General features: G+C 39.1%; 1 protein-coding gene across 3 annotated transcripts in view; it reads right to left on the reverse strand.

Annotated features, from left to right (window-relative positions):
- cdh22 (cadherin 22) overlaps positions 1-13,801 on the reverse strand; it is a 184,452-nt gene that overhangs the window by 133,936 nt on the left and 36,715 nt on the right. Inside the window, exon 2 of one of the 3 annotated variants that reach the window (XM_006782771.2) lies at positions 4,166-4,251. The exons of the other annotated variants lie outside the window; for them this stretch is intronic. The gene's annotated coding sequence lies outside the window, so the exon portion shown is untranslated. The remainder of the gene's footprint in view (positions 1-4,165; positions 4,252-13,801) is intronic. 3 annotated transcript variants of the gene reach the window in all.

The following is a 13,801-nucleotide window of genomic DNA, read 5'->3' on the forward strand; positions in this document are numbered from 1 at the left end:
TTTAAAACACTTACTGTGCATTTTTTTAAGAATAAATATTGACAAAGATTCCACTTTTTCCAAGGCTCCTTAACTACACTTTCAACCATAATAACTACACACATTTTGAAGATGAGAAATTGGCATTGGTGAATAGAATTGTCTAAGTTAAACAATAAGTAATACGAAGCACAGCACCGCATACATACAAAGCAGAGCTGCAACATGGAAATGAGCAGCGGCATTAAGACTCAGATTAACATTTAGATTAATCTCTCCAAAAGAGAAGGGTTTGGTCTTCAGCATTGTCACTAAAAACCACTGTGATCTACAGTATGTGAAGCTTTTAGACAGATATGAGCCTAAAAGACAGTTCAAAGTGATGCTTTTATGAGTCCAATGGTATTTGGGGAAATTACTGTCAGTGTAACAGCCAAATCTTAACAGCACTTCTTGATGTCATCTATTCTTTTTGGTGCAGGGCTTTAAAATAAAATGTAAAAATGTAGCTAACCATGAGATACTTGCATGGTATGCAATTTTATTCATCATAGAGCTACAGCACTGAGTAAAAGTCATCTACATCTGGACCTTCACTATTCGCTGTTTTAAAAAAGAGAATAGGCAGAAAAGGAACGCCAAAATCTAAAAGAACGAGACTAAAAATCAGAGACAAAAGATCTTATGGGGGGATGAATCCAAATTCAAGATATTTAATACAAACTCTTGTCAGAAACTATGGAGCAAGTCACCAGAGAGGTCCAACAATGAATTCCTGCAGTGTTGAGGAGCTATGAATGCAGAAAAGTACCAGCAGATTTTGCTCCACCATCCAGCACCATTTGGCAATGGCTTCATGCAGTAAAAGTATACCTGGATAGAAACGTAGTGGAACACTATTAGTCATGGATTGGCCTCCCCAGAGCCTAGATCTCCACATTAATGATGCAGTGTAGGATGATCTTGACAGAGACTAGAACAAAAGACAGCCAACATCCAAAGAAGAACTTGTTGTTGGGATCAAAAAGCCTGGAGAACACTTCTTGATGACTACTTTTTACAAGAGAGCTTGTCTAAGAGAGCTCAGGCTGTGTTCAAGAATAGAGGTCGTTATTCCAAATATTGACTTTCAAGCACATTAGAGTTAGAAAGTGTTTTTGCCTTACAAATGACTTATAAACAACCTTTCCGTTTGTTTTACAATACATAATTGAACCTTTCCCAGTTTCCTTGCAAAATATAAAGAGACGTGTGTTGACTTAAGATTTTTTTTCCAGTATTATAAATTGCAAAGAAATAAATAAACAAGAGATAACGCTAAATTTAATTTTGAGACAAACACAACCCCCCCGCCCCTTTTTAAATTTCTTAATGTGTTGTTTTAACTTTTTAGGCCTGTTTGCGTTAGTGTCTCCCACAGTCACATTTGCTCTAAACACCTTATCTCTAATTCACACCAGTGTACAGCTCCAATACAGATAGACCCAGATGATGCTTTAGATATAGAGGCACAGTTTCTAGCTGTGATATCACTAGAGCAGCGCAAAACAAATAAGGTTGTTCACTGAAACTTGTGCAGATTATACATTAGAACAATACACATTAAAGCTCTATTAAAGCTGAACTGATTAAACCAGAATTGTAGTAATCATAACTTTGATGGTCGTTCCCTAATATCAACATCCCTTAGATGTTACACTTGAAAAAATATGACTAATATTTTATAGGTGTTTGATACTCTACTTCTTATATATGTGTAACAAATTTTTAGTTAGACACTTTAAATCTTAGAGTGTATGTTTGTCTTAGCTCAAATGGGCATACATTGCAAGCTCTTTAATACAGAAGAAAAGTTTAGTTTTTTCAGAATATATTATTAGCAAACATGCTCATGAAGGCGAGCCTCCTTGGTGAAGGGCAAGTCATACAGAGTGTTTAGCCCTGATGAGAAAACAACCATGGATCACTTCAGTGGCTGATGGTCTGGAAAAAAAATTACATCCTGAAAGCTTCTGTGAATGGCTGTCGAACAGAAGACGTGTCAAAAATGCGCTTTCAGTGTGATTGTCTAAAGGCTTCCTGTCTTTGCCTCTCTCCTTCTGTCTTTGTCTCTGTTTGTGTAGCTGTCCATCTTCCTCAGTCTTACGAAAACTGAAAAAGATTTTTCGAAAGAATAGCCCGCTTCTCTGCACTTTCCAAAAGTGGTGGAATGACAATGGGGCTGTTAAAACCGCTTGGATCTCCTAATGCGTATCCTATCTATATTATTGATTTCCCATTCTGGTAGCAACTCTCATAGACCTGTGAAAGAGTCTCTACTTCACCCAGTGATCAGTAAAGTTAGTTTATATAGATACACGGTCCAACACAAGGCAGACACACACACACACACACACACACACACACACATCATACAGGCATGAAATAGCACCACGTTCAAAAGCAGCAGTGACCAAACACCAAACTTCAAACTCTGCTCACATCAAGCCCTGCCAGCCTGAGAGGACAGGAGCTTTCAGACAGCACAGCAAGCATCTTGTCTCTAAGCCTGTCTGCTTGGCCTCTTTTCTATTTCACTTATTTTCCCATGGCAGACAGAAGCTCTGACCTTGTGTAATGTCCTGACTGGCCACTCAGACAAATCTTCCCACTTAATGAGAGAGTGTCACTTGTTAGCCTGCACCATTAGCTCCAGCTCCTGTCTCTAAATCTACCTGAGAGAATATGTTGCCCCCAGTGAATACAGTAGTACAGTCACAACAAAAAAAATAACCCAAATTCAAATGTTTTTGCTAAATGGAAACAGTTACATTGCACATTTTCTAAACTTTCGTTCCATGTAGTTTTGAGTTATTGTCACTTAGTGTGCTTTTCCATGTGGAAAAGCATGCCAGGAGCCTCATACCCCAGCTCTTTTCCGTGGACAAAGTAATTTAGTTTTTATTTTTATGTCACTCTGAAGATATTGTAATGTGATCTGAAGTTTAAACAGACTGACCACAAAAACACTGGTGAAAGAACATAATGTCACCAGTCAAATCTGCTTGTGGTGTGACATGAAAGATTGCATCTAATACCTATGATGTTGTTAACTGCTGTAAGCTTGAACTTGGCAATGATGGGGAGTAAGAACCTTTTTCTAATGGAAAGAAACTTCTAACACAATTGACCTCGGGGTGGGGCAGCAATTTGCAATGATCAGTTGGAGGTTAAGAGCATAGCGAGACCACAAAGAAGTGACGGCATACAAACACGAGGAGTAAAATGAGTACGAGTGCCCAGAAGGAGCAGAAGGACTTTAAGCTGAATTCTGGATTTCAGCCAATCTGCAGCCAATTTGAAAATGATTTGGTTATGAAGCTGTTATGATCAGAAAGGCACACAGTGTTCACTCCACATACACATCTCTCCATAAATGGATATTGAACTAAAAAAAAAAATAAATAAAATAAATTGTGGTGCAGTTATTAGAACCGTTGCCTCACAGTGAAAGGTTCTGGGTTTAAATTCTCCTGTGTGGAGTTTGCACGTTCTCCCTGTGCCTCCATGTTCATATCTCTCCAGCTATTCTGGCTTACTCCCAAAATCCAAAGACAGGTTATTTCAAATTAGCTGTAGGTGAGCACTGATGGGTTTCTGTCTCTCTGTCACCCCAAATTGGATAAACTGTTGATAAAATGGATGTTTATCTTATTTATCTGTGCCTATGTGCAAATTAAGCTTGGGTTAAAACATGCCCTATCACACCGCTAACTGTTTGCATTGCAGAATTATGTGTCGAGAATGACAGTCCTGAGAGAGAATGCGCACCATAACCTGGTGCATCACAAAATGCCTCCAAAGGATGGCTTGTGTGTAAGTGAGATAAGCAAGAGTCTTGCACATGTCATGCATTGGGAATGGAGAAATTGGTGAACATATCTAATTTTGGAGAACACTGCTTGCTTTAAAATGAAAATGCTTTAAATATCACTGCTTACATTTTGTAATTATTCTTTTACCTTGTTAATACTGACAGAAATAGAAGCTGGAAAAGATTTTTGTGAGAATACAGAGCATACCGAGCAAAGGTCTGACCAATCACACCCTGACAACATCAGAGAGTTACTTGGCTTGTCAGACAGTACTTCAACATGAAAGTGTCAAGTCTCTAAGAAAAGCTCCATGATATTAAAACACATCTCACCTGAGTCATGAGGCTTTTATCTTTCCAATGTGAAGTGGACAGACCTGGGAGTCCTTCTTTTAAACCTCAACCTAAAATTCTCCAGCCTTTCAAAGAAAAGAAAAGAAAAAAAACACTGCTCTGAATGACCATTCATCGACCCGTCCAAATGGAACCATTGTTCAGAAGAAAAACTCCAGGGATGGCTGCGTCTCCTGTGGGCGCCACATTATGAAGAAGATGATAGATGTATTTTAAGAGGTCTTTCAGACTTTCCTGGCTGTTCGAACATATTCTAACAGAGTGGTAGCCATTAGTGCACACAGTCAAAACTGGAGAATCTATAAAACAAGGCCGTCGAATATGTTCGATGAGCAGTGCCCATTCAGCCTCTACAAACACAAATCACTGTCAGCGACATGCTCAGAGTGCACACAATAGACAAGCTGCAAGCAGTCTGAATCACAAGGTCTCCTGCTGGAGGATTGTGCGAGAAAATCTGTTATCATTAAACAAGAAAATAATACATATATAGGATCAGTAGTCAGAGGATTGCAGTAATTCTCAGGGACATTTTGAGGAAAGTCAGTCTTTAAATCAACTTCTTAGGGTATATTAGTAAACCATGAATAAACTATTCTCCACCAAAGCACAATCGAATAGTTTTTGTAACGTGTGTGACAGACACTTTTGCCTTGAGGCTTTTTCTGATGAGATTTTGGCGAATAGTACCTGAAACAACTAAAGAGCCAAATGCATCTCTCAAATCATCTGTCAGGTCTTGTCAAGATTTTTTTTCCCCCCCATTTCTTGAGAACAGGACTTTCAGGTACTGATCATTTGCTGAATATACCTTTTTAGGTCTGTTTCTTCTTCTTTTTTCCACCACTTTTCACATTTTTTAATGGACATTGCACACATTGCTCTGACATGCCAAGTCTCTGGTTGATCCTAAACCATCTCCAAAGATGGTAAGATGATAAGCTCTTAAAAATCATCTTGTTAGTGCAAAAACCCTATTTTATACTTGTTAAACGGTGTCATCTCTGGCATTCTTCACAGATTCAACAAACAAAACAAGAATAAATTATGTATTTTTGCAACACAAAAACAAACACTGACACTGACAAAGTGCCTAAAGATAAAATTCAAAATTTTCTGTCATCTGTGACACAACACTGGCTCATCCCTCGAGTTAGGTGCCTTTTTGTGCTTCAATGATTTATATATGAGTGGGGAAAAAGTATTTGTTTGAAAATTGTCAGGTACAAGGTATGTTGTGGAACGGCTGTGTGCAGGCAGGAAAAGGACCCAAAGTGCAGACTCTGGAGACAAACGTGAACTTAAACAGCTTTAATGCTGAACTCAAAAGGATAACAAAACGTAGAATACAAAATACACTTACGCAGCCAGAACACACAGCAAGATAAGGGTAGATCGCGACACGGACATAGAGAAACACAGGGCTGAAATACACAGATGGAGCAATCAGGGAATGGGTAACAGGAGGGAAACACAGCTGGGGCAAATCAGGCCTGACGAGACAAAGGAAGCAAAACCTGATGCATTTACATGAGACACGGACTTTCAAAATAAAACAGGAAACACAGAGATGCGAACTTGACAATGGGATACAGCTGACAGGGGAGACAGAGGCCGTGTCCAAATTCATGGGCTGCATCCTCCTGAGGACCCAGCCTTCGCGGTCTACGTGGGCCAGGTCCTCAGAAGGTCGGGTAGGCCGGAAGTAAACGGCTGGGGAAATTGGACGGTCTAGCCTCCTGCGTAGCGTCATCGCTATCTCGGTGGAGTTTACTAAACTCGGCCGTCTGCTCCTTGCTATCTAAAATATAACAGGACACCGGCGTAAATTCTCGGCCGTCTCACACTTCTGTTTAATCAGTTTTCTGTTTGACGTTTATTCAGCTGTGTGAAAATCCTGGAGGAACCCACCCGGTGGATTAATAAAGTTTTATTTTATCTAATCTAATCTAATAACTTTAATCTCAGCCAAACCGATTTACTCACGAACAAATAAAACACTGAAAAAAGCCCAACAATAACATTTTTAGGTTGTCTAAGTGACTTATATATTACGTTTAACCCGAGTAGCGAAACTCCGCGGTGATCTGAAAATGATGTGCCGGGAGTTGTGCCGTTCTCGGCGGCTTCAGTGACCCTCGAGCTCCCGGCTTGCTATCGAGCTGGTGGGTAGCAGATGCTCCGAAAACGTCGAAGCACTTTTGCAAATATGCGATATCTTGATAAACCGAGTAGATATTTGATGTTTACACAGCTACTTTCTCGCTTGAAAATATGTTAAAAGTTTATTTTGTGACCCAGAAAGATTAGTAAGAGTAATTTTAAAACTTAGTAGCGGCCGCCATTATCGGAAACTGGAGTTTGGCTGGGCCGCGCTATGAATTCTGGGATATGGTAGGCCACGAAGGACACACCCGACCCATCCTTCAAATTCGGGGAAAAGTAGGACGCATTTGTCGGCTGCATTCGGAGTAGTCTACGAATTTGGACAGCCTTCGGCGCGTCGCTGTGACGTAATCGGTCTACAAATGCGGCCTCAGGAGGATGCAGCCCATGAACTTGGACACGACCAGAGCAACTAGAGAACACAGAGACATAAACCATAAGACAGAACTCTAACAAAGAAACCAAAGACTAGAAATGATAAATAATATAATAAACTCAAACCTCTGGGTCAACGACCCAGGCATCCTAACAGACAAGAGGCAGACAAGAGGTATTTTCGAATTACAATGTCTTACTGGTTGGGAGGAAGTAGTTTAGTGTGATGGCGAGACAAAGTTACAGAGTCCTTCAAAAAAAATATAACAACTTTTTAGTCTAACTACTCTTTCTGTCGAGATTTCTACTGATAATAACTGTATTGCTATATACGGAATTTGAATGTATTTTCTATGATTATTAGTAATTGTTTTTATATTGTTGTACTACATGACTGTAAAAAGTGCTCTATGCTTATATATATTTTACACAACCCTTTATGGTCACATATTTACTCTACACTGTCTGCAATGACACTGTGTTAAAAAGGAAAGGCTTAAAAACTTCCACCAGTCCCTAATGCACTAGCTTGCACTGCACACTGCCATTTTTTTTTCATGTCAAAGCTACTGCAATTTTGAAGTGAAGTGTAGGAGCTAATAGAGAAGCCACTTTAAAATAAAGAGACAAAAAGACAGCACTGATGGAAGGACTAACAAGAAGCGAAGATCACCCATCCGCTGTTTTTTGGGGGGGTTTTTTGAGGTAGTGGGTGGGGTGGGTTGTTGGGGCGTCTGTGTAGTGCAACACTGAAAAATTGCTATGTCCCCTGAGAGGTGACCTGCTTATGTAGTGTGCTCCCCCTTTAACCTAGCTTTAAGCCATTCTCACCTGTCAGATCATTGCCTGGGTGTGTATATGAGTTTGCAGTCGTGTGTTTTTGTAGAAGTTCGCATGTACGAGTCCTTATGTGTTTGTGTGTTCATGTTGGATTTTATTTTTCCTTTCTTTCTTTTTTGTTTTAAGAAGAAAAACTATTTTCCTCAACCCCTGTCAACACCCCAAAGCCATCCAAATAAAGCTCAAATTTTCATCATCCAATCCTTCTCACTTTCTCTCACACACCAGTGATTTGAACATAGGCTGTTTAACAGTCTATGGTGACTGCATTAATGAGTAAGGCAATATTAGCCACTCGTTTAGATATACGCAGTATGCATGACAATGTGCTCTATATAGTCACAATGCGCTTTAGAAGATGTGTTCATGTTCATATACCCAGACCAATATTATTTAGAGAGGGAAGCTCTCAAACATTCAGTCAGGTCCTGCAAGCATCTCCTCATCCACCTTTACACTTTTGTGCTGCAGCATTAGCCGACTGTAATCATGACTGCGACAGATACTGACAAAGGTGAGATTCGTACTACATTTCAAATAGCAGTAGGAGAGGCAATATTGATGAGATGTCCAGGAATAATACAGTGGTGTTTAGTAAGCAGGTACACAGGACAGAAGTCATGGACAAGTAAATATTAATGAATAACATACCTGAGCGTTATGGCGAGAATGTAATGAGAATGCAGTCTCTGTTGCAGCAGCCATTGAGAGCGGCACAAAATGTCAGTGGAAGGGTTAGAAAAACTTGATGACACAAAAATTTGAGGTATTAATAAAAGTCTAGTTTTGCACAGTTCGTTGCAAGTCATCCATTACAGTTCTTGTTATAGTTAGGATATTACACTGTGTAGAATAAAACTAATTCATTAAATGTACAAAAATGTATTTTCCAAGGGAAAAAACGTTGTTTGAGTTGGTTCAAATGTTGAAAATGGACAATGCACATATTTAGACCCAGAAATGTTCCATCTTTAGTGTCAAAATCTCATTTGCTGAAAGTAAACGCAAACCTTCCTATCGTGTTCACTACTGCTTTTGATGTCAGTGAACTTGAGATGATATTAAACTGAATACAGCAGAATGTAAAAAAAACAAATAAATAAAATAGTACTTGTGAGAAAGCTTTTGTTTCCTAGGTTTGCTTGCAGAAAAAAGAATATAAGCTTTAAGAAATCTAAGAACTTTAATTAAAAGAGAGGTTACTTGATACCTTAAAAAAAAAAAGAAAAGAAAATACAAACACAATAACATTTTAAAATGGCAAACTAACAAACATGTTTCAAAATTACAAATGGGGTCAGCGTTTTGCTTTGCCAATCTCTTATTTTAAAAGCTAATTAGCTAAATGCATTCATACCATTCCCTTGAATGTGTCATGCATTTGGAAACTGCTTTTATAAATCATTTTGATCATTATTTTTGTTCATAGGCTGGAACTAAATATGTATTTTTTTTCAGACTTTAATGTGTTTGCCACTTGAAAATACCAGAGGAAAACACGATGAAGGTCATACAGTTGTAAAAACACTCCATGTCTTTAGACACAAGTATGCTGCAGCCTTTTGTGGTCATTTGTCAAGAGCAATTATGGAGAATAATGTCAAACAACAAAAACACTCATAGGTGTATGCACATCAGCCACACGAGAATTCTGCATTTTATTAAATATATATTTTAAAGAACTTACAGCATATGTAAATATACATGCATGTACACATCCTTGGGTGTGCATACGCTCACACACACATGACAGACACAAAGTGTGCGTGCGCATATTTAATTCCATAGTGTATTTGAAGGAATAAACCACGTCTTTATTGTCAGTCTGCCACTATAAGCTGGCTCATCATGTCATTTGGTGATTAGGCCTTTGTGGACCAGATGTTTCAGTAGCAAAGGGCTATACGCATTAATCCAGGAAACATAACCCACTCCCCGCCCTCCCGCATTTTACCTCACCTTGGTGTGCCTTGCCAATTGATGCCCAAGTTCCCCCTGCTTCCTGCTTTTCAGGCTTGGCCAAGACAGTGTTTAGTAAACAGTGTGTAGTAGTGTTGTTATCCCCGCATAGCGCCTTGCGGGTCTGAAGATGCGTAATTTTCTCACAACAAGAGTTCCCATGATAGCTCTCTGCTTTGAGTAGCTATTAATGCCCTTTCTTGCTCAGTGGTTTGTCAAATGCATTAATCTGAGGCTTGGCAATGGATGGAAAGACGCATGGGAGTGAAGATAGAAAGCATAGAGAGCAGAGAGGAGAAGAGAGGAGGGGGAAAAAGACAGCATATTTTTCTGTGTTTTTTAGGACTAACAACCTTTGACCAAAGCAGAGATTTGAGGAGTTGGATACCATCACTGAAATTTTGATGCCTCATTTGGTCTGTCAACAAAGCAAAATGACTTTTAAAATGATTCCCAACCCCTTACATGTCAGATAATTTCTTACTCATTAAAGCAATTTGTCATCTGCTTTGTAAACATATCCAATCAAACATTACCTGCATCTGTTTAAGAAGGCCCTACAGTCCTTTCACTTTTAATTTATACACTGCTCAGTCTTACAATATGTTGTCCTCAAACTTGAGTTTTGCACTTGTGCCTTCATACCTTCACAGAACATTTTAACACATATTAATGGTATTTTTCTCAAAATGTTAAAGTGCCAACGTGATAGAGGTGCGTCACTGCATATTCATTAGAAGACACACAGCTAATGCAGTGACAAGCTCAAAGTGACACTGAAGATTTGATGAAGTATTGACTGCCTCTGGCGATCTTCCCAAAAAATGCTCCAAAAAATGCATGCCAAAGAGCTTAGACACTTCCAAGTCCTTGCTTGCAATGTCAGCTCATGCAAAAACAAATTGATGATTATCTAATAAGTAAATTTTGAAAATTTAACTGAAATTAAAAATGTTTGTAGGATCAAAGAAAGCGTGAGCACGTTACAGAGGGGTTTTCATTGAGAACAGAGAGGAACTTGCCCGTGGGATGTGTCGAGTGAGGGAGATAAACGGCAACCAGACAGCTCAACATCTCTGTGGGTAATTACAAAGGACTTCAGGGTCTCTTTGTCTGTAGGAAATGAGTTATGTGTCATGTACAAACACTGTAAAGCAGTCTCTGGATTCATTAGCTCCCATATCTACATACAGAATAAATAAAAGAATATTAATGTAGCTGTGCCATGACTTTGCGCTTCCAATGATTTTATACAATTACTCAAGAAAAACCAGAAAAGCACAAACAAGGCAGTAATGACCTGTTACATTGGGGCAGAAGTTATCAAGGGAAATTTTATCTCAAGTGCTGGTAAGGTTTCTTTTTTTCTTACTTTCTTTTTTGTTTATTTATTTATTTGCAGCTCAGGAACATCGCAGAATGTGAATTAACTGAAAGAAGAAGACTCTTACATTTTACAGTTGACTTTAAAGGGTTTTTTGTTTGTCATTTTGAAGAAGCCTGTCATGTTTCGGCTGTGTACAGGCAGGAGAAGGACCCAAACGCAAAACTCACGACAACGAAATTAAACTCAAAAAGCTGCTTTATTGCAGAATGGCATGGAAAACTAAACTGGGACATGGATAAACTGACACGCAAGGAAACAGCCATGAGGGAGACTACGACACTGACAAAGAGAAACACGGCTTAAATACACAGAGGGATAACGAGGGAATGAGACACAGAAGGCGAGCACAGCTGGGAGTAATCAAGCTGGACGAGACAAGGGAAGCAAAACTAGAAACACTCACATGAGACGTGGACCTTCAAAGTAAAACAGGAAACACACTGACTGAACTCTAAACATGCAAACTTAACAGCAACTGAGAAGACAGAACATAGGGACCAGAAACATGGTACAAAAAAGGTCACAGTAGACACAACATTGAACACAGGGAAGCCATATTACAAAGCCAAAGAACTAAACCTATGATAACCATAACTGAAATCTAGGGAAACAAGAAACAGTACAACAAAGGACTCAAAACATAATCCCTAATATAAAAACACAAGATCTCTTCAAAATAAAATAGGAAACATAATGAGACGCAGACAAGACAACCAGAACTTGACAACTCTTACTTAACATGGGTTGGAAGACACAAGGGGAATCTAATAACAAAAAACTAGAAAAACTCATGAGCTTAATCATATAAACATCCAAATAAACTCAAAACACTGACAAAGCCAGTAAAACCTTTTGGTACACATGAAAACGATGCAGATTTAGGTTTTTGTTTTTTTGTTGTTTTTTTTACTATTGTGCACGAGCTTGTTTGATAAGACATACAGTATGTTCAAAGAATAACTTTGCAAGAAAAATCAGTTCTGTTATCATCATAGCAGCAGTGAAGATTTTCTTAAGCTTTCTGTGATTTTTAAGTCATTCAAATGCTGGTGTAGGCAAGGCAATCAGTCCCTTGTTGGGTGTTTAGCGCTTGGCTTCAATTCAGTGTCACCTTCTGGCTCATAGGCTGAATGGAGCCTTACTACTAACACTCCTGCATAGCAATGACACACAGAGGACACTAGTGAGGTCTTGCTGATTTCTCATTCACTCTGAAGACTGGTGAAGCTTCGGCTTTGTTATTCCATACGATGACTGCATTCTTATACACATTCCCAGCATCTCTTTCCCACAATGTAGTGTTTTTGTATTTTTTGATAGAGCACAATACCCCCCCCCCCCCCCCCCCCCCCCCAAAAAAAAAAAAATCATATCAAAGTTAAAGTGGCCAGAAAAAAAAGGAAGAAAGAGAGAAAGAAATTATGACAGGCTGATTTTGAAGCTACTCTGGTGACATCTTTCAAGAAAGAGCCAGAGGAGAACAGGAGCTATTCCCTCATTTCCCCTTAACCCCTCCCTCTTATCCTTTCTGATCTGATCGTAACAATCGCCCCCCCCCCTCCTACTCCCCACCACCCCACCTCTACCTGGGCCTCACATTTCCCAAGAGGCATTAAACTCACTGGCCCTGTTTGATTTAGGCAGGTCGGGTGTCAGTGTTCGCTACAAGCCCATGGTGAACCATGAATAATGGATCTGCCATGGGTCTGAGTACTCCTGGGACTCCCAGCTGCCCCCTTCCTTCACTCCTGCTGTGACTGGAATAGTCAATGTCCCATTAACAACCAATGATTCATAAAGGCACACAAGAAACAGGAAATGTGCAAGAGAGATTGTTAATGGGAGAAGTCTGTTACACTTTTTTTTCTTACATGTTTGAATTTCTTAAGAAAAAAAAAAAAAGGAAAATACTTATTAACTTTAAAGCCACTGGACATATGGTTTCATTGAAAGATGGGTAGGCAGTATCAGTGTTTTTTCTCTCTCGTGGAAAACATCTGGGTACTGGGCTTCAAAGAATAACCAACAGAAACCCAACAGTTGGTGTGCTAATTTTCAAAGTAGGTTTTTAAGTTTTTTGATGTAGAATTCTTATGATGTGATTGAAGTAATGAAAAAAGCAGTTGTGTGAATGATTCCAGGACTTCCTCTGTTATCCAGGTCATACAACTCAAAGTACCCCTGTTGAGCTTCCAAAGTCCCTGTAGCTCGTTCACATAATCTTTTGTTGATCCTATTCTACAAAGTATTGTAGTGTTACTGAACAAAAGATTGTTTGAGTTATATGATTTATGTTGAAGGGCAGTTTGATCTGCACAAAGGCAAGACTGATCACATGCTGTAAAGACAGCACTACTGATGCCTTGTGTATTTTTGAACACACTTGTATACAATTTTCCCCATCCCTCAGAGGTGAAATCCTGGTAAAAACTACAGTAGTTCTTCCATGAGACATGTATTTGAAAAGAATTTAAAATAGTTCTTGCTTTACTTGCAAGTTTTGCATGTTAGTGTGCATGCAGCTGCGTGTAAAGCAGCTCTCATTAGTCTTGTTACTACTTCTCACTTTACAATAAAATGAAAATAGCGCTGTAACTTATGGTGCTGTATCATGAGGATGGCCTGTGGTTGTAGCCTTGCATAGTTCCTCAATGTATTCCAGGAATACTGACAAAATGTCAATAAATGCACTACTTATAGTAGACTGACGTCTTACACCAGTACTTTCAGTGAACTCTAAATTCCGATATAGATTATGTTCATAATCAACACAAAAAATGTCATTATGAACATCCTGGGTTATTACGGTGGTTTGAAACTATCTTCTGCAAATCTGTTGCAACTAAACTAGCCTGCTATACCAGGAGACATTTACTCCTCCTTTTCCA

Source organism: Neolamprologus brichardi, chromosome 5, assembly GCF_056152115.1.
Source record: "Neolamprologus brichardi isolate AB-2024 chromosome 5, ASM5615211v1, whole genome shotgun sequence".
Taxonomy (NCBI): Eukaryota; Metazoa; Chordata; class Actinopteri; order Cichliformes; family Cichlidae; genus Neolamprologus; species Neolamprologus brichardi.